We start from the raw sequence: 22,809 nt of genomic DNA on the forward strand, positions 1-22,809 counted from the left end.
AGAATCTTGGAGTCCAAACATAAAACCAGTACAGGACTTTTTCTCCAAACAAATCAAGTATAGAAAATAGCTGGTGTGATTTTCTGTTATGCTTAACATATAGTTAGGAGACACTTGAGTTATCAGTTATGATTTTGGTTGCTGTGTTATAAAAGGACAGAGGACTTTAGACAGAAACTGTAGAAAGATGATACCAGATATCAAAGGTTTACCCATCAGTAAAAACTGTAGGCTAGATATTTTCTCTACAAAAGAGAAGGCTGAGAATTGACCTAATAGGCAGCCTTTGGTACAAACAGTGCAATTCTACCAGCATGGAAAAAGCACTCCAAAGGCTGTCAATATGAGATTATTAAAATCTAATGGGTTATACAGGAGAAACTTCTTTACCCAATGAGTGGCGAGATATAAAATCAACAACTTACACAAGGTGGTGAAAGAGCCATCTCAATGTCCAGCAGCTGAATCTTGTTTAGTGGAACAGTTTCACCATTTCCATAATCAATGTATAAAACATTTGCCTTCTTTTGTGCAACATTCACATCTTGAACTAATGCTCTATACCATTTCTGTAGTCAAAAAACAGTTGAAAGAAAAAAGGTACAATAAAAATCTAGATTACTTATGTTACAAACTTAAATCATTTTTAACTAGCATTTCAGTTGCAGACCCTAAACAATTCCCAGCTCCTACAATATCTAATCTAAGACACAACCCATTTACCAAAGGCCAGTGAAACGCAAATAGTCTGATCTTGCACTATTTAATGCAGGCAGGTTAAATGCTACTGGGTCAATGTTTACGGCAGTTCCAAGCCCCACATTTCAGATGTAAAACTGCTCATTGCAAAGCAAATGACATCACCTTTCAAAATGTATTACTTAAGTTATCATCAGGTAATTAAATCAAATTAAAAAATGGGAAGCATATTATTTTTCTGTTCATGTTAAGACATCTGAATGAGCATTTGTTGCCAATCTGTGTGCAGCAGATATATAATCTAACAAAACAAATTATATAATTATTGGAAATAAATTCCAATACAAATAAAATAAACCTCTAGACTTGACCAATGTTTTGAGAAATAGACTTCCTTTTACTTTTAATTATTATACATTTAATATCAATGGAAAAATAATCCACTCAAATTAAAAGAGGCATCAAGAATAAAAACATCAGCCAAGCATTGTATCAGTTGGCTATAACAGTCTTGCGGGCAAATAACCTGCAAATTTTACAGGCTAATTTCAGAAATAGTTGAATATCTAAGTTGGAATCTTCAGAAATCAAAGTCAAGACAAAAAAAAAATTCAACCTCATTAATATCACTAATCACTTTAAAATGTTTCGGCTTTAATAAACATTTTGGCTCCATTTGATATCCGTAAATTTGTCATGGTCTTTTTACCTGGTCCCCTGAAAAAATTGCTGCACATATTTCACCTTCATCTGGCATATAATCATCCAGTTTATTCACATTGGCAAAGGCTTCCTTCAGTGATAATTCAATTGTTCTTAATGCCTCAAAATTTTCTGGAGTGAGAATTTGCACATAAAACTCATTTGGGTCTTTGAATTCTGTGACAACAATCTAGAAGAATTGAAAATTTAAAAATCAATCAACATCTCAAAATATACTTTAATACTTAAAAAATACTTGAGATTTCTGGTTAAATTTAATATGCAGCAGAAAAAGAGCGCTGGAACAACTAAGCAAATCAGGCAGCATCCCTGGAGGATATGGATATGCGGCCTTTCTTTAGACTGAAGCACTAAAATATTAAGTATGTCAAATGCAATACAAAGGCACAAACCAATAGTATAATATGTATGATTGCTCTGGTTGTACCAAATTCGTAAAAAGAATCAGAGCCAAAGCAAGGTAAATTAGCTGGAATGAAATCCTTCAATGTTAAACACATTCAAATGGGTGCAGCTGAAAGGAGACTAAAATATTGCCTTGTAATAATGCCATGCATGAAAGATTTTTGCAACATCTGCATGTACAGTAAAAATAAGAAATTCTCAATGGACTTTAATACATGTCTTGGCCCTCTCATTTCACACTAACTATCAGATATTAGCACAATTGCTTAGATTAGACACTCCTGTTGTAACATCAGTAACATCATTTTAACAGTAAGATCATAAATTAGAGACCAGGGATTCTTGAACAAAATGAACTGGCCTTTGTTTGGACAATTTATTCCCTTGCACAAATTGCTTTAAAAAAAATATTTTTCCAAAAAATATATATACAAAACAAAAAAACTGTACAAATACTCTTAACACATTCTCAGTGTCTATACATTCAATTGTGTAATTCTCAGTAGTGTTTGCACCAGTCCTTAAACAAAACGCCTTTGCCACACAAGTGCCCATCAGGGTGATATCCCAGCCTTTTATTGAGGGGTGTTCCCATCACACTCTGCCCCTCAATGTTCAGCATTGGAAAGACCATAGACTGTGGTCTTCCCCCATTGAGCCTTTGCATTGGCAGCACTGCTTCAGTGAGTCCCTCCGCACATATTTCTGCAGTCTGGAATGGGCCAGTCAGCAACATTCCCTGACAGACATCTCGCTGTGCTGGGAGACCAACAAATTTCAGGCAGACCAAAAGAGTGTCTTTCGTAGAGATGATCTTCCAACAGAATCTGATGTCAGTCTCCGAATGTGTCCTGGGAACTGCCTGCAAATCAGAATCCTGTTATCGAGCTTTGCGGGATGAACTGTGACAAAGACCCTGGCAACATTCTCCAGACCCTCTCTGCAAATCCGCACTCTGCAAAGAGATGGGCAATTGTCTCCTCTCCATGGCGGCTGCCCTGAGGGCAACATGCATCAGTAGTAAGACTCCAACAGTATAGGAATGATCTGATTCGGAGGGTCCCTGTCAGTGCCAGCCAAGCGAGAACTTGGTGCTGGTTGACATTGCAAAAGGTACTCACATTGTGAAGCTGGAGTAGGAAGAGCCATAGCAAATTGTCACCATCTAAGTTGATGGAGTCCACAAGAGAGGAAGCGATAGATAATTGTGAATTCGGAGATGGAAATTCTATCTTCCCAGACTGGAAATAGAGTAAGGCCATGCGATACTCGAGGCAATCCAGCAGTTAAAAATTCACATGCAAATGTGGAAAGAAGTGTCTTTGTTATGTCAACTACTAAAAATCAGAAGAGATATATTCTTGAGAGAAAAAGTGATCAAAAGTATATGAGACATTCCAGAATTTAAAACTAAGGCTCTGCAATCGATAGCAGCCAGGTAGTATTTTTTCCTCTCCAGAATGTGCCTTAATACCAATTACATACTATATTCTACAAAATGAAAGTTCTTACACTACCAGTCTTAGTGATCACATGACAATAGATTTTCTGAAACCTTTCAGACACTAAACCAAACAACATTTACTGTCAAAATTTGAGAACTTAAATATAGAATTGGAAATAATTTCTGCAAAGCATGGGCAAAAAATATTAATGTTCTAATGAAGATCATCTTTCATTTTACAGTGCAGAAATTCAAATGATAGGAGAAAACATAGTCAAACCATTCCAACAATTGGAAAATAAGAGTAACATTTACCTGCAAATTTGATTCTTTTGGCAGTTCCTTGTATTTCAAGTCATTTAATTTTATTTTTTTTGCCATTTCCTTGGTATTCACACACCGAGGGAATGTTACCTGCTGAAAGTTTATAGATTAATTAATTAATGACCCACATTGCATACTTTTACTACTTTACAACTCCAACTAATGATATTTTGATTAAATAAAATACCGCAGTCTCATCTTGAGGATAATGCCAAAATAGTCAAAGGTAATATAAACTTTCCTGGCCTTTGGTTGTGACTGACTGAAATGTATTAATTCTCATTCCTTCAAGGCAGTGTGCAAACTTACACTAAAGGAAGTGGGTGGGAGCTGCTTTACGTCTTCGTCGTCCACCCTGGGTAGTTCTACAGAACTGGAAAAATTTGCAGCAAAGCATCAACTACAGTACTCTGAAGTACCAATTGCCACTTTTGATTGTTGTAGTTGACATATGAAAGAAAGAGACTAAAGGAAGTTACAAAAAGCTTAGATGCAGAAATTCTATCAGGACACATTAAATAGAAAACAAGCAAGATTGAAGAACTGGTAGCTATTGATGGTTCCACAGATTAGCAAAATGGGGGAAGGGGTTGGTAGTAATGGCAGTGCAAAAGGATGGCTAAGATCCTAGAGTTGAAGTAACAAGGAATTGTGGTGACACATGGAACTGCAGACGCTGGTTTACAAAACAAGACAAAATGCTTGAGTAACTCAGCAAGTCCGACAGCAACTCTGGAGAACATGAATGGATGACCTTTTGGGTCTGGACCCTTTTTCAGACTCAAGAAGAGACCTGAGCCGAAACGTCACCTATCTAATGAACTCTGATGGTTTGTAGAGCAAGCGATGATTACAGAAATAGGGAGGAATGGGGGCATGGCATAATTTAAAGCCACCATGACAAAACACAAAAAAGCAAACATTTCTGAACAAGAAGTGACTGCTGGGGAATTAGTACAAGGGTGTTCAGACACATAGCACATTAAAATGCAAGTAACAGAATTCTGGATAACCGTACAAGATGAAGGATAGGAAACTACCAGAAGTGAATTAATTATGTTTGAAGATGAAAAATAGCATTAACAGCATCAGATAGATTGATGCAGGGGCCAAGCTCGGTGATGTTGTGAAATTTGAAGATGACAGGACATTCTGATAAAAGTTCATTAAGGTCAAATAGAGCATCAACCGTATGATCAGCTACATAAGAGTTGGCATAGAACCTTTCGGCTATTAAAGACAGAAGATAATTAAATCTATAAAAAATAATCAATAAACCACTTTTTTCCTCAGCGATATGAGGGCTTAAATATGAATTGGCTTAATTAATATTCTTCTTTAATCATTCAAAATATTAAGCAAAATGATATGTACCTTGTGGTCCATAGGCATCTTTTCTTTGGGTAACCTCAGATGCTCCTCGGGTTTACTGTTAAATTAAAAAATATATGGGTAAGTTCTTCTCGAAACATAAAATCTACAAAAAAGTTTTTATTTGTAATATATCTACCATGTCATAACAATTATAACTAAAAAACAAGTTTACAGTTTCCTCTCAGTAAAGAAAGTTCATCAACTAATTTTGCAACAACACATTTAGTCAAAATATATTTTGGTTAAATGAAGGAAGAAATCTAATATCTGTGCCATAATGAATGAATTGAACTAATCTCATGTTAGTTGAGGAGACCATGCTTGTGTATTTTAGGATTTTAACATACACAAAAATGTCAACATGAAAAAAAGCTATTACAAAAATAAACATCTACATAGCGTTTAATACACACTTTCATTTTATATGGGACATCAGAAGCCCTCAAAATGTTCCATGAAGCTGTGATACCTGCCATCCCTAAAAACTCACAATTTGCAGACAAACATTTTTAGATATAAAAACAATAAAACAGAACTGTCTGAAGAAAGCTTTTTCATATCCAGTATAAAAAAAGAGAAAATACATATTTTCAGATTTTTATCTTAAAATCATTGAAACATAATTGGTCTAAACTTAACATGCATACTTTGTAGGAATGAGATAAACAAAAAAGCCTGACTTTCATCTAAAAAAAATCACCTGAGATTAATTTTAAACAAATTATTTCAGACATCATAGATCAGTTAAGATCTGAAAAATACTCATCCCAGGGGTTCTTCAAGCAGCAGCAAAACACATCTACTGAAGATGATTTCAACGTATTCCTACCAAGGGGCAATGACATTTTAATATCCATTCATTTATCAGACTATTTTATTAAGAGCTAAACAGACTTGCACATATCATTCATTTGTTTGCAATCCAAGATAAACATGCATGACCACCAAACTATGTTCAAATAAATGTTAACGCAGAGAACAGGCAAATTAACATCATTACAACTGTTCCTTTCTCACTTACTGTGATTTAGTAGATTTACAAAGAGATCTGTGGACTGGCCAGTCAATCCTCTGGCACTTACGAGAACAATAAGTTTGCTTGCACTGTGAACACCGATTTGCACCTAAAACAGAATTAAAAGTTCAAAGCTAGGAAAAAAATGCTGATTTCACATAATTAAACATTTAATAGCAACATTTTGCAAAAATAACTAAATGCCCAAAGACACTGGGTTCAAAGTTCCATATCTAAACAGACTAGTGCAGCTCTACCTCATTACTAAAGAGGACTATGTACATGCACATCTTCACACTGGCATCTACTCAGTGAATTAATGATCTTTTGATGGGATGAGCAAATGCTACCAAACGCCACTCAAATATTCAGCAGAATCTACTTTCATTTCAGTGTAATTCTAACAATGTGCGCCAATATTATAACCTCTGATGGAATGAAGACCATTAGTCATTCCCAGTAGACAAAAGATCTTATGCAAAATTTAGAACAATATCACTAGCGAAAACCACTACCAGGACAGTAACTGCCCATCTGGCTTTTATGGATGGACTAGTATTTAGATTAGGAGAACTATCGCACAACCTATTTCATCCTTCAATTTCTGTGGAAAATTAAAGTCATAGGATTTGTGACAGTCAATGTACTGATTGGAAATCTATTCTGATTTATAGCAAAACACAAATTTATTATTACTTTTTTTGAAATAGGTAGGTGAAGACACAAAATTACTTTCTAAATGCATTCTTCCTGGTTCTGAATGCATCAATATCACAAAAACCAGCACAAAATTCACCCCCACAATTTCCTATCTCACAATCGCCCCCACAAAACCATCAGAGTTCACCCCCTCTATTTCAGACAAACCAACAATTACAATGCAGATTACAGTATTGCCATTAGGATTTCTGCTCCCTAATCCACAATGACACATTTTTATCACTCCAAGATAAAAAAAATCAACTGAGACTGGGAATTCAAGGCACAACCTAGTGGTAATCACTTGAGAGTTGTTAACAATAAATCTCATATTAAATTATTTAAGTCATGCCCCTTGTGATTTTTTTTAAATCCTCTTTAACAATAACAATATTTTTGGTAATTGTTAAGACTGAACAAGGAAGTTTAAAAAAAACTTATTATAATAAACAAAACTCACCTTGATGTCCACAATTACCACAAGACATAGTGAGAGAAGGAAGTGAAGATGGGGCAGACAGTTTTTCAGGACTAGAGTTCTGCAAGGAAACATATTTTTAAAAATATGGAGCTGGACAAAATCACTGAATAATAAAAATCATTTTATCCTTACGGCTTTTGTCATAATATTTCAAATTATTTGTACTGAGGTCAACAACGTGAGTGACGGGCGCCGGTCGGGGTGGCGCATTTATTAAAGTTAGCCCCCCTCCCCCTCATTGGCCGCCACTCCAGTCACTCTGGCGGGTCCCGCCCTCAGCGGTCATCGTGCCCCCCATTGGCCACCACTCCCGTCATTCGGGCAGGTCCCATTGTAACGTCGAACACTGAAGAAGGACATGGGGACTGGTAAAGTGATTTTTTAAACATTAAAATGTCTCTAACTTTAAAAATATAAGACCAATTTGAATGAAACTTGCATTAAGGTGACCCGAGGACTATGGTGAGTAAGGTGGGCCTAAAATTGTCGCGCTATCGTGTGACGGGGGCACAAAAATAAGGCATGATCAAACAAAGAAGATAGACAGAAGGATGGAATCCAAGCAGAGATAGCCAATTGAATACAAAACTGGCTTGGAGGAAGGAGGTGGTGAGTGGTAGTGGAGGGTTGTTTTACAGATTGAAAGCCTAGTGTGCTGCAGGGATTGGTGTCTGGTGTACTGTTGTTTGTCATCTATATTGACAATTTGGTTGACAATATTGTGAAAATAGTTAGCAAGATTATGAACAGCACAAAAATTATAGTGTAGTGAAGGTTATGTGAGATTACAACAGGATCTAGAAATAAGAAAGTGGGCCAAGGAATGACAGATAAAATTTAACTTGGACAAGTGTGAGGTGCTGCATTTTGCTAAATTAAACCAGGACATGTCTCTTGGCCTTTCTCACAGTAAATGTTGAGACCCTGGAAGGTGCAGAAGGACAGAGAGACTGAGGAGCACAGGTACATAGTTCCCTGAAAGCAGTGACGCAAGTAGACAGGGTGATGAAGGTGCTGTTCGGTCAGGGCACCAAATACAGAAGTTCGAACTTCATATTACACGTACACGTGTGCATGTTGGCAAGATCACACTTGGTGTATTGTGTGAAGTTCTGGTTGTCTGACTGTGGGAAGGATGCTATAAGTGGAAAAAGGTGCAGAAAAGATTTATGAGGATGTTACCGGGAATAGAGGATTTCAATTATACATTTAATTATTCAATGACTTAGATGAAGGGATTAAAAGTACCATTAGCAAATTTGCAGATGATACAAAGCTGGGTGGTAGTGTGAGCTGTGTGGAAGATGCTATGAGGTTGCAGGGTGACTTGGACAGGTTGTGTGAGTGGGCGGATGCATGGGAGATGCAGTTTAATGTGGATAAGTGTGAGGTTTTCCACTTTGGTGGGAAGAATAGGAAGACAGATTATTATCTGAATGGTGTCAAGTTAGGAAAAGGGGACGTACAACGAGATCAGGGTGTCCTAGTGCATCAGTCACTGAAAGGAAGCATGCAGGTACAGCAGGCAGTGAAAAAGCCAATGGAATGTTGGCCTTCATAACAAGAGGAGTTGAGTATAGGAGCAAAGAGGTCCTTCTGCAGTTGTACAGGGGCCTAGTGAGGCCACACCTGGAGTACTGTGTGCAGTTTTGGTCTCCAAATTTGAGGAAGGATATTCTTGCTGTTGAAGGCGTGCAGCCCAGGTTAACTAGGCTAATTCCCGGAATGGCGGGACTGTCGTATGTTGAAAGACTGGAGCAACTAGACTTGTATACACTGGAATTTAGACGGATGAGAGGGGATCTTATCGAAACATATATGATTATTAAGGGGTTGGACACGTTAGAGGCAAGAAACATGTTCCCAATGTTGGGGGAAGTCCAGAACCAGGGGCCACAGTTTAAGAATAAGGGTTAGGCCATTTAGAACGGAGATGAGGAAAAACGTTTTCAGTCAGAGAGTTGTAAATCTGTGGAATTCACTGCCTCAGAAAGCAGTGGAGGTCAATTCTCTGAATGCATTCAAGAGAGAGCTAGATAGAGCTTTTAAGGATTGCGGAGTCAGGGAGTATGGGGAGAATGATCAGCCATGATCACATTGAATCTCGAAGGGCCGAATGGCCTACTCCTGCACCTATTGTCTATTGAGAGGCTGGATAGGCTATGATTTTATATATAAATTCTTAAATGAAACAGTGAAGGAAGCCCCAAAATCATGAAACAAACAAGTGAATGCAATAAAATGGCTTTTAGGAATTTTCTGGGTGGATTCAATGTGAAGTATTACTAATACTTTCAGAAAAAGACTGGCACTGTTGTTCGTCATCTATATTAATAGTAGAGTTGTTGCCTTACAGGACCCGAGACCCGGGTTCAAACCTAATTATTGGTGCTGTCTGTATGCAGTTTGTACGGTCTCTGAGTGACCGTGTGGATTTTATCTGGGTGTTCGTTCTGGTTTCCTCCCACATCTCAAAGATTTGTAAGGTAATTGGCTTCTGTAATTTGTCCCTAGTGTGTGGGACGGAACTAGTGTATGGGTGATTGTTGTGCCATGTTCTGTGGGTCGAAGGGCATGTTTACATGCTGTATCTTTAAACTAAAGTAAACATTTGACAAAGAATAATACTATAAATATAAGTTTTAAAACTTGCTTACACCAAGGACCTCAATTGATGTCGAAGGAGAAATAATGGGGACAATGGCTTGATGCTGATCACTGTGCTCTACAAAACAAAAGCCAATTTAAAGTTATTGCCGGGGGTTTGGGGGGTGTGTGAACCAATTGTCCAACAAAACTATTGTTTAGCAATACAAGATTGTTAATAAAAACCTCCACTTAAAACTGAACTGCAAAGTTCGAAAATTCAGATTCTATTCTGTCAGCTAGGGCAGCTAGATAGAATAACTATAATGGGCAAGAAGTTAGTGCTAACAGAAACTCACATTGCCACACATAAGCCAACCCAATCCTAAAGTGGCAGGAGCATGAATCAAGGCCTTTCATAACATAAGACTGTCATGCTGTCAAGCAGTAAAAGCCCTTTCAGCTAAAAACAATATTTGATAAACATATGCCCTACAATCTTTGCCAAGTGTCAAAGCCTTTCAAATCCTGCCATTCAAAAACAATTAAAAAAGGATTAAAAATATCCTGAAATATTGCTGTCCTGATCCTCTACCCAGAACCATTAGCATTAGTATCCAGTGTAGGAAAAAAACTGCAGATGCTGGTTTAAATCGAAGGTGCATTAGTATCCTCACTGATTATCCAGCCTTTATGAAGATGGTCATTCAACCCAACTCCAGTGGCACATTCTGAGCAGGCAGTAGTTTCTGCAAGTAGTGAGGTAACTTTGTTTTGGAAATCTTTTGCCGATCATCCCACCCTCAGCTATACTTTATGTGAATTCCATCATCACAGTGCTACAGGCAAAACTCAACCAGCAAGTTTAGAAATTTACATTCATCTGTTTGCAAATGGTGAAGGGGTGGGGAAGAGATCGCAAGGTTGGCATAGAATTGAAAGCATTTCCTTGCATTCCCAGATCAATAAGGCAGCAAAAGAAAATGAACAAAATAAATAGGGAAGGCACTGTCTGTATCCACAATATAACAATGGTGACCCTGCAGTTCTTCAATTACTGCAGGATATGCCAAAGATTTGAGCTCTATAAATACAAGCCATTGAAATACAATTTATTGAAATATTAAGGGGGAATCAGCAAAGTGAAGCTTGGAACTGCTCTCTTAAAAAACTGAGACTCAGAGAATGCACACCTCTGCTCAATAAAGGAGAGGCAAGCCAAGTGTTTTGGTAAAATGTAAACTATATACATGAACATAGGTGCGGTTCACTGAGGCAAGCTGATCCTCAATCACCTGGATCCCAAGAGCATCATCTAAAAGTCAGGACAAGATGAAGAGATTCAGGAACTAAAGTAGCTGATCCTTAAAGGAGCAATTAGACTGCAAGAATAAAAAACATTGAAATCATCCACATAACTAGTATGGACAACTAACTTAATATTGATACAGAATTTTGTTTTTACCTAAATAGCTTCTAATGTGCAGCAAGGGCCCAAATATATAAAAGGACAATATTTATCTCAGATCATATGTCCAAGATGTAATGTTTTGAAAATGAGATGATGGCATTTCCATACTCCTTTTGGACTTTGGTTAGGCTGCATTTGGATTATTACACGCAATTCTTGTCACCACATTACAAGGATGTGGAGGCTTTGGAATGGATGAAGAGGTGGTTTACCAAAGTGATGCCTAGATTAGGGGATATTATTTACAGGGATTGAACAAATATGGATTGTTTTCTCAAGAATGCTGGAGGTTGCAGGGAGACCTGAAGGAATTATGAGGCAGATAGGGTAGACAGACAGAACCTATTATTCAGGATGTAAATATCAAATATTAAAGGGCAGAACTCTAAAGGAGATGTGCAGAGATTTTTCATTTTTGCACACTGAGGTTGGTGAATGCCTGGAACGTGCTGCCAGGGATGGTGGCAGAGGCAGATACATTAGTGGTTTTTCAGAGGCTTTTAGATAGGCAGATGGATATGTAGGGAATTGATGGAAATGGACTATGTGCAGGAAGATTGGAGTTGGTATTGGCATCATGTCTGACACAGACTGTGGGCCAAAGGGCCTTTTCCTGTGCTGTACTGTCTTTTTGCATGGGGAGGTTGATGGACTGAGAAACACCATCAAAAAGCTTTGACGAAATGCTGCAAAAAACAAATTATAACAAGGTGCAATTGTACAGCACCTTTACACTATAAAAATCCCCAAATCCTTCAATTATGTGCCATTGTTTACAGAATTATTTGAAAAATGTATGGTAAAAGGCAATGTAACTGTAATGCAAAACCGGAGAATAATCTAAAATGTTCCAATTGCATCCAAACTGAATTTGACATTTTCAGAAGATTACTTTTCTCATTTACACAACTGAAATGCCTACTAGATCACATTTATCTTTATAAGAATACCTTTCCGTCTCCACCGCACAACAAACGTTTTGCTATTTCCAAGGTTGCAGATATAAAACAGTCCTCATTATTATAATATCAAAATTAAATAAGGTTCTTAAAACACAATACATAAGCAATTACCTTCATTGTGAACATTTTGGTGAATGTCTGCACTCATTTGCTGAAATAATCCACCATTCATTTCCTTGATTCTATTTGCAGAAAACATGTTACTATTTGACTGGTGAGCTGAATCAGCAAAGTATTCCTTAGCTAGCTCACAAAAATTAAAGTTCCTCCTTTTTGGTAAGGTAGCAAATCCACCTTCTAACACAGATTTATTAACTGTAAAATTAGGACGCAAACGTTCGCTTATGACGACTTCAGAGGTACTATCCATAATGTTCTCCATCTCAATGATGCCACTTTGTATAATTTTATTTTTTGACTTTATTTGTACAGACTTTGCAGTATCAAATTTGGAATGGCCATTTTTCTTTTCTGACATGTTGGAAGGTAATACTTGTATTTCAAAAAAGAAATCCCTGAAAATTAAAACAAAATGTTTACAAATACATGAAAGCTCCACATTAAGAAAATTACACCAAGCTCTTACTTTTGAAAAACTTTGTTAATGGTGATCTGAACCATAGATTTTTGAGCTATATGATAGGTAAGACGACTGCATTTAACACAAAGAAACTGGTGCTTCAATTTAGGAATGATTCAGAGTTTTCCATTGACATTTCCACGAAAAGTAAAGGCTTATGAAATCTTAGAAAATTACTCAATTTGCAGTTTTGAGATGGGTTGTTTTATAATGGTTAATACAGTTACAGTTAAATAGCTGCTCGCAATTTCTAACATGTGAATTTATAACAAGTGAAATAATCCTAGAAGCTTAGTCTTTTGACTGTCTAACTTAATTTATTACGCACAACTATGGCACATGCACCAGTTCATAGAGTGGCATGCATTTAAACTATTGCCCTGCATAAGACATAAGAGCGTGGGAGGATGGGGGAAGAACAGGAATAGAGTTAACATAAAGGACAACCATAATTGCATTGAACGTTAGTGCAGACTCAAATGGCGAGACAGCATTCTGCTCCCATTTTCTATACTTCTAATTATATAGCTTTTCTGGCTATATCTCTATGGATAACAGCACAACGGCCTTTCATGCCTTTATACCCCTGCATTTGAACTTCCTGCAAATGTAATTAAATCTCTATCCTGTTTATCTACACCCTTTAACTTTCATCTAGTTTTCTATCCTTTACACTTTATACATGTAGATACAGCTGCCATCTCGATTCCTGTCCAACTAACCCTTTACAAGTCTTCCACTTTTTACTGAGCACTCTTTCACGGTTTCATTGTGCACCTCAGGCCTCAATTTGCACGATAAAAACTATGAAGCACTGACCCCTGGTGGACATCATGATTAAGGATAGAAGAATAATTAAAATTTTCAGTCAACAAAATCTCTACCCTTTTACACCTTTAAACCATGTGCACGAAAATTTGTAAGATTTCACAAAAGTCTTTTGAAAATTCAGATCCACCTTTATGTGGCCAGATAGTAAGAGGAACAAATACATGCATTTTTAAAAACCTACTCATTTTATTTGATTCTGAAAGGGTTAAATGCTTTAAATACATAATAGATGCATGAGGGGATACAGGACTATCTTTTGTAGCTTCGTAATTCTTCTTTAGCAGGCTTTCGCTAGTGGGGAAGTGGTAGACAAACCCAGACTGCTGGGCTTGGGCTGCTAGATATTAGAACCAGGACTAATGCCTTTAGAAATCTATCTTTCCTATTCTTCCTTTGATGTACCTGGCTATGTAAGAGAGACAATCTCAGAGTTGCCGGGAAGGTGTTAACGAACTACAGCATTTTGGGACCATGACTAGGAATGTGTCTTTTTGATCTTTTTTTTTTTCAGTATAAAACATCCGGTCCAGTCTTTGTTCTGGGGAGTGGTAGCTCGGGACAGTCAAGTGCTGTTTGGATATTTGATTGATATACATCCCGACACGCCCACTGGCCGATCAACCAGTAAAGCTTGTGTTGGTTTACCTAACCCATTGTGTGTTGTCTGTTTTAAGAAGAAACGAACTTTAACATTGGCGTATTCAGCAGGATCTCGCTGGGACCATCAACTAATGACTGAGTAAGAGGCTGCAGAGTGACCGGGACCGGACGGGGAGAAAACTGAGGTCTATTCAGACCCTTTGAGACTGACCTCCCCAAGAAGCTCCCAGAAACATATGTGGTCCCTCGTCAGAGGTTGATCTGGTTTCCTCAGAGATCGTTAATACAGACAACTAAGGTAAGACCAATTGTGAATGTTTTTGCTACTAAGTAGTCGGCAATTGGATAGAGCAAGCTGAAAAGGCTTGTCGTAAATTTAGATGTTTTTGCTACTTAGAGGTCGGCAATTGGACAGCGTAAGCTGAAAAGGTTTGCTGTAAATTTAGATGTTTTTGCTACTAAGTGAATAAGTAGTCGGAAATTGGATAATACAGTTAAAAAGTTGACAAGGGTTATAGACCATCAGAAGAAAGACGGTAGCAGATTGGCTCCGCAGGTAAAAAGCCTGTCGTTCACAATTAAGTGTTAAAAGACACTGCAATAATGGGTAACAATTCTGACAAAAGTGATGGGGGAACGCCCGTACAATATATGTGTTATTTGAATCCTAAACATATTATTTGAATCCAAAAAGTAACGACGATTATAGTGTTAAGTTATAAGTTGACAAAACGATTAGGAGATGAATCCTGGCCGGAGGAGGAACTTGGAATGTAGAGACTATTAAAAAGGCGAGATGTTGATATGGGAAAGAGATGCAGGAAAGAAATGGAAAAAGAGAATTAAGGAATGGAAAGAGGAGGCAGAGAAGAAGCATGAGGAGAGTAGGGATTGGAGTTGGATGGATAATGAATGTAAGAGAGGGATAGAGTTAAGGAACAAGGATGGCACTATGAAAGGATGGAAAGTGTTGCAGCTGGAATGCCAGTGGGCAGAGGAACAAGAGAAAAGAACTAAGGGACAGGCAGGAGGTAGAACACAAGTGATGGTTAATTAAAAAAAAACAGTACTGGTAAGTCCTCCGGAGGAGACCCTATTTCTGGCATGGCGACCCTGTTTGATAGTGAAGATGAGGATTCGGATAATCCCGGGAGGCGCCCATCTCCCTATGCCCCACCGGCAGCAATAGCACCCTTGCCTGTAGCAGCTCTGGTGGTAACACCCATATACCCCGACATTCCGTCGCTACAAAGCTCCCCAGAATTGGGAGCAAGGCAAAAAACACCCAGATGGGAGGAACCAGAGGAAGAAATGAGCGAGGTAATAGAAAGTGCACAAAACTTAGTGATTGACCCAGAGGGATCAATCGGGGAGTGAGTAAGAACCCACAGCAAACATGATGCTCGGGGATACCAGGGTTCCATTTTTGATACTGGGGCAACTCCCTCGACCCTGAATCAGGACCTCGAGGAACATCTGGCCATTCGCATGTCTGATAAAGTAATTTGCCTCTCTGGGTTGGACAGTAAAGTAAGGTGTTACCCCCTCACCCAACCCTTCATGGTCATCTATGGCCAAGAACAATGCACTCTCATCTTTGTCACCCCACACCTTGGATGTAACCTGGCAGGAAGGGACTTGTTAATGGGATTAAAATCAGGAATCACCTGCTCCGACAGCGGAATACACCTACAGAACAGACGGATGATGTATTCCCATTTCCCCACACCACAGTGGTGGGCAATAGATCTCCCACCATCCCTCACGATAGGAGACATCGCAAACCCACACGTTACAGTCTTCTATGATCCCACTGGATGCAATGCCGAGATGAGTGACTTCTTCGGGCCACTGCAAGGTAAAACTACCACTGTACAACTGATAGGAAGTGTATCAGGAGAGCCAGGCATGGCACTGATAGTACAGATTGAGGAGGGATTGTGGAAGCAGAGTGCCTCCCTGGTGGCCCCACACATCACTGCCTCGGTAAAACCAGAACATTCAGCAAAGGAGTCGGGATATCTTGTGTATGTATTACGGAACCAGGCCAGAAATAACGTGTTGTTTCAGTACACAGCATTTCACCCAAGGTACACTGGAATATTGGGAAACATGCCAGACACTCGAAGGAACGATCTGAAGACACCAACCACAGCCCGACAGCAAGGACAAGGAACAGATATGGTCGGCGTCACCGCATGAGGTAGAACTGACTATTTGTACCCCAGTAATGGTTACACTTAAGCCGGATGTCCACCTCCCCGCGGTGCTCCAGTACCCATTGAAACCCAAGGCTACGGCTGGGATACGACAGCTGGTCAAGTCCCTATTACACCAGAACATCCTCGTACACTGTTGCTCGCCCTGCAACACACCAATCTTCCCAGTCCCAAAACCAGGATGCAGGGAATGGCGACTAGTTCAGGATCTACGTGCCATAAACGAGATTGTCACTCCTATGCATGCCATTGTACCCAACCCAGCAACCATACTAAGCCAGGTTCCGGCTTCAGCTACCGTATTCACAGTACAGCATTAATGAATGCGGGACAAACCAAATACCTGACACAGGCACGATTGGGCCGTTATGAATTGACTATTTTGAATAACCCCAATTTGACATTTCAGCACTGCTCTACGATTAATCCTTCAGCATTTCTGACACAGCCACCCAAACCATGTATGGATCCTCCAAATGACTGTGCCCGAGCCAATGCAATTCTGACCAACCCGAGGGAGGATCTCTTGAATGTTCCTCTGGAAAACGCACAGTCAACCTGGTTTGTGGACGGATCTTCGATGATAATCCCTGAAACGGGCCAGCGAGCTTCCGGCTACTCCATTGTTAGCGAAACTACAATAGTGTTGGAGGAAGGACGATTCCAAAACCCCGTGTCTGCTCAGCAGGCAGAACTGTTCGCCCTCACCAGAGCCTGCATTTTGGCACAAGATAAGTGCATTAACATTTACACTGACTCTCGCTATGGTTTCGGAGTAGCACACGACTTTGCTGCATTATGGCAACATTGAGGCTTTCTCACCTCCGCTGGTACACCTATTAAAAATGCAGTCTATGTTAGTAACCTTTTATCTGCTCTCAAGCTCCCCAAACAACTCGCCATCATCACCATAACAGAAATTATGTACGGTAAACCTCTATGAACCCCTTGGGGAGCAAGGATCACTTATGAAGGAACCTTAGATTTACACGCATTAAACGATGAAATGATAACCTATGTTCAGCGGCTCACCCATATTTTGTCAGCATTACATCTACAGGTAAAGGAGTCCCAGAGGCCGCTACCTGAGGGTGACCAGATCGAAATAGTCCAACCAGGGGACTACGTACTTATAAGAAATCGGGATCGCAAGAAACTCGACCCACGCTGGGACGGACCATACCAGGTGCTGCTGACTACACCGACAGCAGTGACGGTTGAAAACCACCCGCGTTGGATACATCTCTCCGACTGCAAGAAGATTGGATGCAAGAATGGCACGAATGTTGCTCGTTCTGCTGACGGTCCTAACCATGGCCCAAGTAGCATGGACAAATACCTATCTGTCTATGAGCCATGAGTTTGTGGGGAACTGCTAGACAAACCCAGACTGCTGGGCTTGGGCTGCTAGATATTAGAACCAGGACTAATGCCTTTAGAAATCTGTCTTTCCTGTTCTTCCTTTGATGTACCTGGCTATGTAAGAGAGACAATCTCAGAGTTGCCGGGACGGTGTTAACGGACTACAGCATTTTGGGACCATGACTATTGCCTTAAGGAATGTGCCTTTTTGATCTTTACAGTATAAAACATCCGGTCCAGTCTTTGTTCTGGGGAGTGGTAGCTCGGGACAGTCAAGTGCTGGTTGGATATGAAGGTCATCAACTCGGTGAAAGACGCTCTTTGGTCTGCCCGAGCTTTATTGACCTCCCAGTTGGGCTGTCCGTCGGGGAATGTTGCCGACTGGCCCGCTGCAGACTGCAGGAGTACGTGCTGAGGGACGCACTGAAGCTCGGTGCGGTCGACGGCAAGGCTCTGTGGGGGAGGACCACATTCTAGGGTCCTTCCGCTGCTGGACATGGGGGGCAGGGTGTGATGGAGACGCCCCTCCAAATAAGGGATTCTGTGGAAATGAATATCCGCATTGAACGTGTAACCTCCGGGAATGTCGGATGAGGTTTTTGAAAAGAAGATGTTTTGTAAATATTTATTACTTGAATAAAGTATTTTTTGATATAAAAACAAATATTTGATTGATGTACATCCCGACACTCCCGTTGGCTGATCAACCAGTAAAGCTTGTGTTGGTTTACCTAACTCTTTGTGTGTTGTCTGTTTTAAGAAAAAGCGAACTTTAACAATTCCTGGATCCCAAGTCTCCCACCACTCTTAAATTAGATGGCCAACAATTGCTCAATTTACCCTTCCTTCCCATTTGGTCAAGAGAATTAAACTGACTACCCAATAATGTTTGAACATTCAACGGCACGGGGGCGCAGCGGTAGAGTTGCTGCCTTATAGCGAATGCAGCGCCGGAGACTCAGGTTCGATCCTGACTACGGGTGCTGTACTGTACGGAGTTTGTACGTTCTCCCCGTGACCTACGTGGGTTTTCTCCGAGATCTTTGGTTTCCTCCCACACTCCAAAGATTTACAGGTTTGTAGGTTAATTGGCTGGGCAAATGTAAAACATTGTCCCTAGTGGGTGTAGGATAGTGTTAATGGGCGGGATCGCTGGGCGGTGCGACCCGGTGGGCCGCAGGGCCTGTTTCTGCGCTGTATATCTAAATCTAAACTTTCAAATATTACAGTTAAACACCACTTATATCTCTGTACCCTCTTCAGTATAATCATATTTGCACGTTATTTATAACAACTTTTAGGTCTGACTTCTCAAACTTATTTTGTATTTCACTGATAGAAACCTCATTCAGTGGTATTTTCCACCCATTCTCAGATTTCATTTTAGGGTACAGTTTCTTTACTTCCCTGGTCATAGAGTTCAACTCTTGTTTTCAGTATTACTAAGGCATCAAGATTGACTGAAGGGTCACATCCCAAAAAGTCACCTATTCCTTTTCTTCAATGATGCTGCTTGATTACTCCAGCTTTTTGTGTCTATCTTCGGTTTAAACCAGCACCTGCAGTCCCATCCTGCACATCAAGATTGAAAGTTTGGTTCCAAATTGTAGACGATTATTAGCTATTTATTTAAAATCAGAGATGCACAAGAGACTGAGAGTGTGGGGAAAATCTTTAAAAAACAGCAATTGATTAGAGACGGCAGGTCTCAAAGCAGCCAAGCCATAAAGACATTTGAATCTTGAGGACTTTAAAACTGAAGCAGTTAGTTCAGCCACAAATATAGGGGTGGCAGCAAACAAAACTTGAAGTTGATGGAGAGAGCTTGAAGGTATTTGAATGAGCAAATCTTGAGTTTACAAAGGCAATACTGAGGGAGTTTTCAGTAGTATATGAGATTAAACAAGGTCAGTGTCAGGCAATTTTAAAGAGATGTTTTTGGTGATGACAACTACTTGTAGGCAGAACTTTATTTTGGGTCAAGCAGAATATTAAACTTGCATATAGTTGACTGCAACATCAGAGCTGGCCAAGTGAGAAATAGTACTCAGAACCATGGCTCAGGTGACACCAGGTCCATCAGTATACTCAGCATTTAATTGGGGGAGATTTCTTCTTACAGAATATTAGATATCAGAGAGATAATCAGATAAAATCATGTCTTGACGCAGGGACTAAATCTGAACATCAACGATCCCATTGTCTCCACAGATGCTGTTCTACTCAGAGTTCCTCCAACAGTGTTTTTGTTCCAGATTACATCATCATCAGTCTATGCAATAAAGCCAAATATGCCCTAAGCACTACTCTGGAACACATTTTTAGATATTAGCACACAATAAGCATGAAGAGAAAAATAATATCACAGAAAGAGATTGAATTGAAACATTGAGAAAAGTGGCAAAAGTACCATTCATTGTAAATATATCAATCGTGCCCCACCAATATCTATAATGGGTGTTGTTGAGGGGTATCATCCCAAATCAGGCTTGTGTCAGCTATAGTCAGTATCTTACAACGTGGGAACAGGCCATTCGGCCCAACTTGCCCACACTGGCCAACATGTTCTGTCTACACTAGTCCAACCTGTCTGCATTTGGCCAATATCTCTCTAAACCTGTCCTATCCATGTACTTGTCTAAATATTTATTAAGTGTTGCAATAGTACCTGTCTCAATTACCTCCTCTGGCAGCTCCTTCCATAAACTTAACTCCTTTTGCATGAAAGGTTACCCTCCAGATTCTTATTAAATTCCTCAGCCCCTCACCTTAAACCAATGCCCTCCAGTCTGGTTTTCCCTACTCTGGGCAAGAGACTGCGTCTACCCACTGCATATCTACTTATTCATGGGATGTGGACATCACTGGCAGTGTTTGTACTTATCGTTTATCCCGAATTGCCCTTGAACTGGGGAGTCAGATAGAGACATACATATTTGTGGGTCTGGAGATTAAGCCATACAAAAAAAAACCCTTACGAAGCGTTTATAATCACTATCCACCACCAAACTTTGAATTTCACAACTACTAGGTCAGGATTCAGTTATATCCAGATGAAAGGAAAAGAACTTTGGCTAATAGTCCACCAACTTGACCATTGTAACCGCTGTTCTTATGAACCACCCGGTAAAGCTGCGAGGCGGGTGGAACCATGATACCCTCGCAAAATGGCGCGGCGGCTGCCGAGAGCAGGCGGGTCCACCACCAAACGCCAACCCAGGCGGTCCACCACCAAACGCCCAGCCAAGTTGTGTCCCTTTCACAAAGAGCTCGATGTAACTGAAATCCCGTACAGCGAGACCACTTTCCCCCACCCTTGGGGATGTCCCGTCCATAATATATACTATAATGCATCGACATTTGGGTGACGGCCAAATGGGGCTTGTCCCATCGGCCCTCGGTGGGTCAACAAATCCTAGCCAAGAAAAATATATGGCCTTAATCAACGGTTTGGGGGTATTGTTAAACAAATGCACCGAGCTTTCAATGTCTTAACGGCCTCCTGTTAAATAAACGGACTTTCATGGGCAGCGCAGGGCGGAGCTAGGGTCAAGACTCAAGATGTAGACTAACCACCGAAAAAAAGGTTGTTAAATACCCTGTCCCTCGAAGGGCTCAACGAAACATCACCGTGGGCCACTGCCCGCTGCCGCCGCGCCCTGAGCACCAGGCGCCCGCTTCCCGCCACTCCGCCTCCAACACTCAACCGCCGAGCCCACGCGGCACCGTCCCTCCCAACCGCCCGCCCGCCCACTCACTCTGCCCGCCCGCCCAAAGGTCAATAGCAACCGCGAACCTTCAGCCCGTCGGCCCGGAGACTGGCCCAACGTCCCCGCGTCAACCGACAGAGCCCCGATCGGATTTACTTCTGTTACTCCTTACTTCTCATCGAGTTTCCGACTGATTTTTTTTATCTGTTTATTTCTGGCTCGGAATTTTACAGCCGCGGCTCATCCCCAAAAATGCAAAGACGAGGGAAACGAACTTGATGAATGTGATTTTAAAAATGGCCTGCAGATGCTGGTTCATACCAAAGTTAGACACAAAATGCTGGAGTAACTCAGCCGGTAAGGCAGCATCTCTGGAAGAAAATGGGTGATGGAGTTAGATCAGGAAAGGCAAAAGGTAATAACATGCATAAACCGAGTGGACTTTTTTGTTCTATATGTAACTTAGAAGCTTTGAGGATGTTGATGGTTAGATCAGGAAAGGCAAGAGAGTAGCATATATAAACTGAGTGGGCTGTTTTGTTGTGTATATTCTATGTAAATTTAGAAGCTTTGAGGATGTTGATGGAGTTGGATAAGGAAAAGGCAAGAGGTAAAACATAATGTGATTGGACTGCTTTGTTTGTATATTCAATGTAATCTGGAAGCTTTGTTCTGTTTTCTCCCCAAATGACACACTTTCCCCAGTCAAGGGCCACAAAAGCCCAATCGAGACCCAAACAGTTTTGTTTATTCTCATTCCCACGTAGAAAACAAATCTACCCATTAAAATTGTCAGCTGTGTGTTGTGGTTGATTCCTCGGCATACAGGCTGATTTGCATTATTGCTCACGAACGTTCAATAGGCTTTTGCACTGGCCATTTGCGGCTATAATCTTTTTTTTTAAAGCAGTGTCCTCTGTATTGAATCTGCATTAAACATGGTAACTATATAGACAGATCACTTAATGACACCCCAAACCTTTTCACCAAAGGTGAGGAATGGAATACTTTTCATTTATTTGGATAAATATAACTCCAACAGCACTCACGAAGCTCAACATCACCCTGAACTAAATAGCTCACTTGAAGAGCATCCCTTCATCATCCTTACCATTTATTCCTTCTACTACTAGCTCACTGCGCTGCCGTGCTTACAAAACACATTAAACTTATTTACCAAGGTTATTCCAGCCAATCCACAACCTTTATCACCTAAAACGACAATGACAGGAAGCCTATAACACCATCACCTACAGATTTCCTTCCAAATAAAAAACGAATTTGAAAATATATTCAAGTTCTTCTTCACTGGGTCTAACTCATG

At 40.2% G+C, this 22,809-nt stretch overlaps 3 long non-coding RNA genes across 3 annotated transcripts in view; 1 reads left to right on the forward strand and 2 right to left on the reverse strand.

Moving 5' to 3' along the window:
- Positions 1-18,342, forward strand: part of LOC144600942 (uncharacterized) — a 52,126-nt gene extending 33,784 nt beyond the window's left edge. The window contains exons 2-3 of the long non-coding RNA XR_013548204.1: positions 14,300-14,492; positions 17,460-18,342. This is a non-coding gene — a long non-coding RNA (uncharacterized LOC144600942). The remainder of the gene's footprint in view (positions 1-14,299; positions 14,493-17,459) is intronic.
- Positions 3,646-6,050, reverse strand: LOC144600940 (uncharacterized). The gene is made up of 3 exons (XR_013548202.1): positions 5,991-6,050; positions 4,970-5,024; positions 3,646-3,688 (listed from the first exon to the last, which is right to left on the reverse strand). It is a non-coding gene; the product is annotated as an uncharacterized LOC144600940 (long non-coding RNA).
- On the reverse strand, positions 7,173-12,320 carry LOC144600941 (uncharacterized). The gene is made up of 3 exons (XR_013548203.1): positions 12,295-12,320; positions 9,822-9,889; positions 7,173-7,222 (listed from the first exon to the last, which is right to left on the reverse strand). It is a non-coding gene; the product is annotated as an uncharacterized LOC144600941 (long non-coding RNA).
- Positions 18,343-22,809: the final 4,467 nt, after the last annotated feature.

The sequence above is a fragment of the Rhinoraja longicauda genome, chromosome 16 (assembly GCF_053455715.1).
Source record: "Rhinoraja longicauda isolate Sanriku21f chromosome 16, sRhiLon1.1, whole genome shotgun sequence".
Classification (NCBI taxonomy): Eukaryota; Metazoa; Chordata; class Chondrichthyes; order Rajiformes; family Arhynchobatidae; genus Rhinoraja; species Rhinoraja longicauda.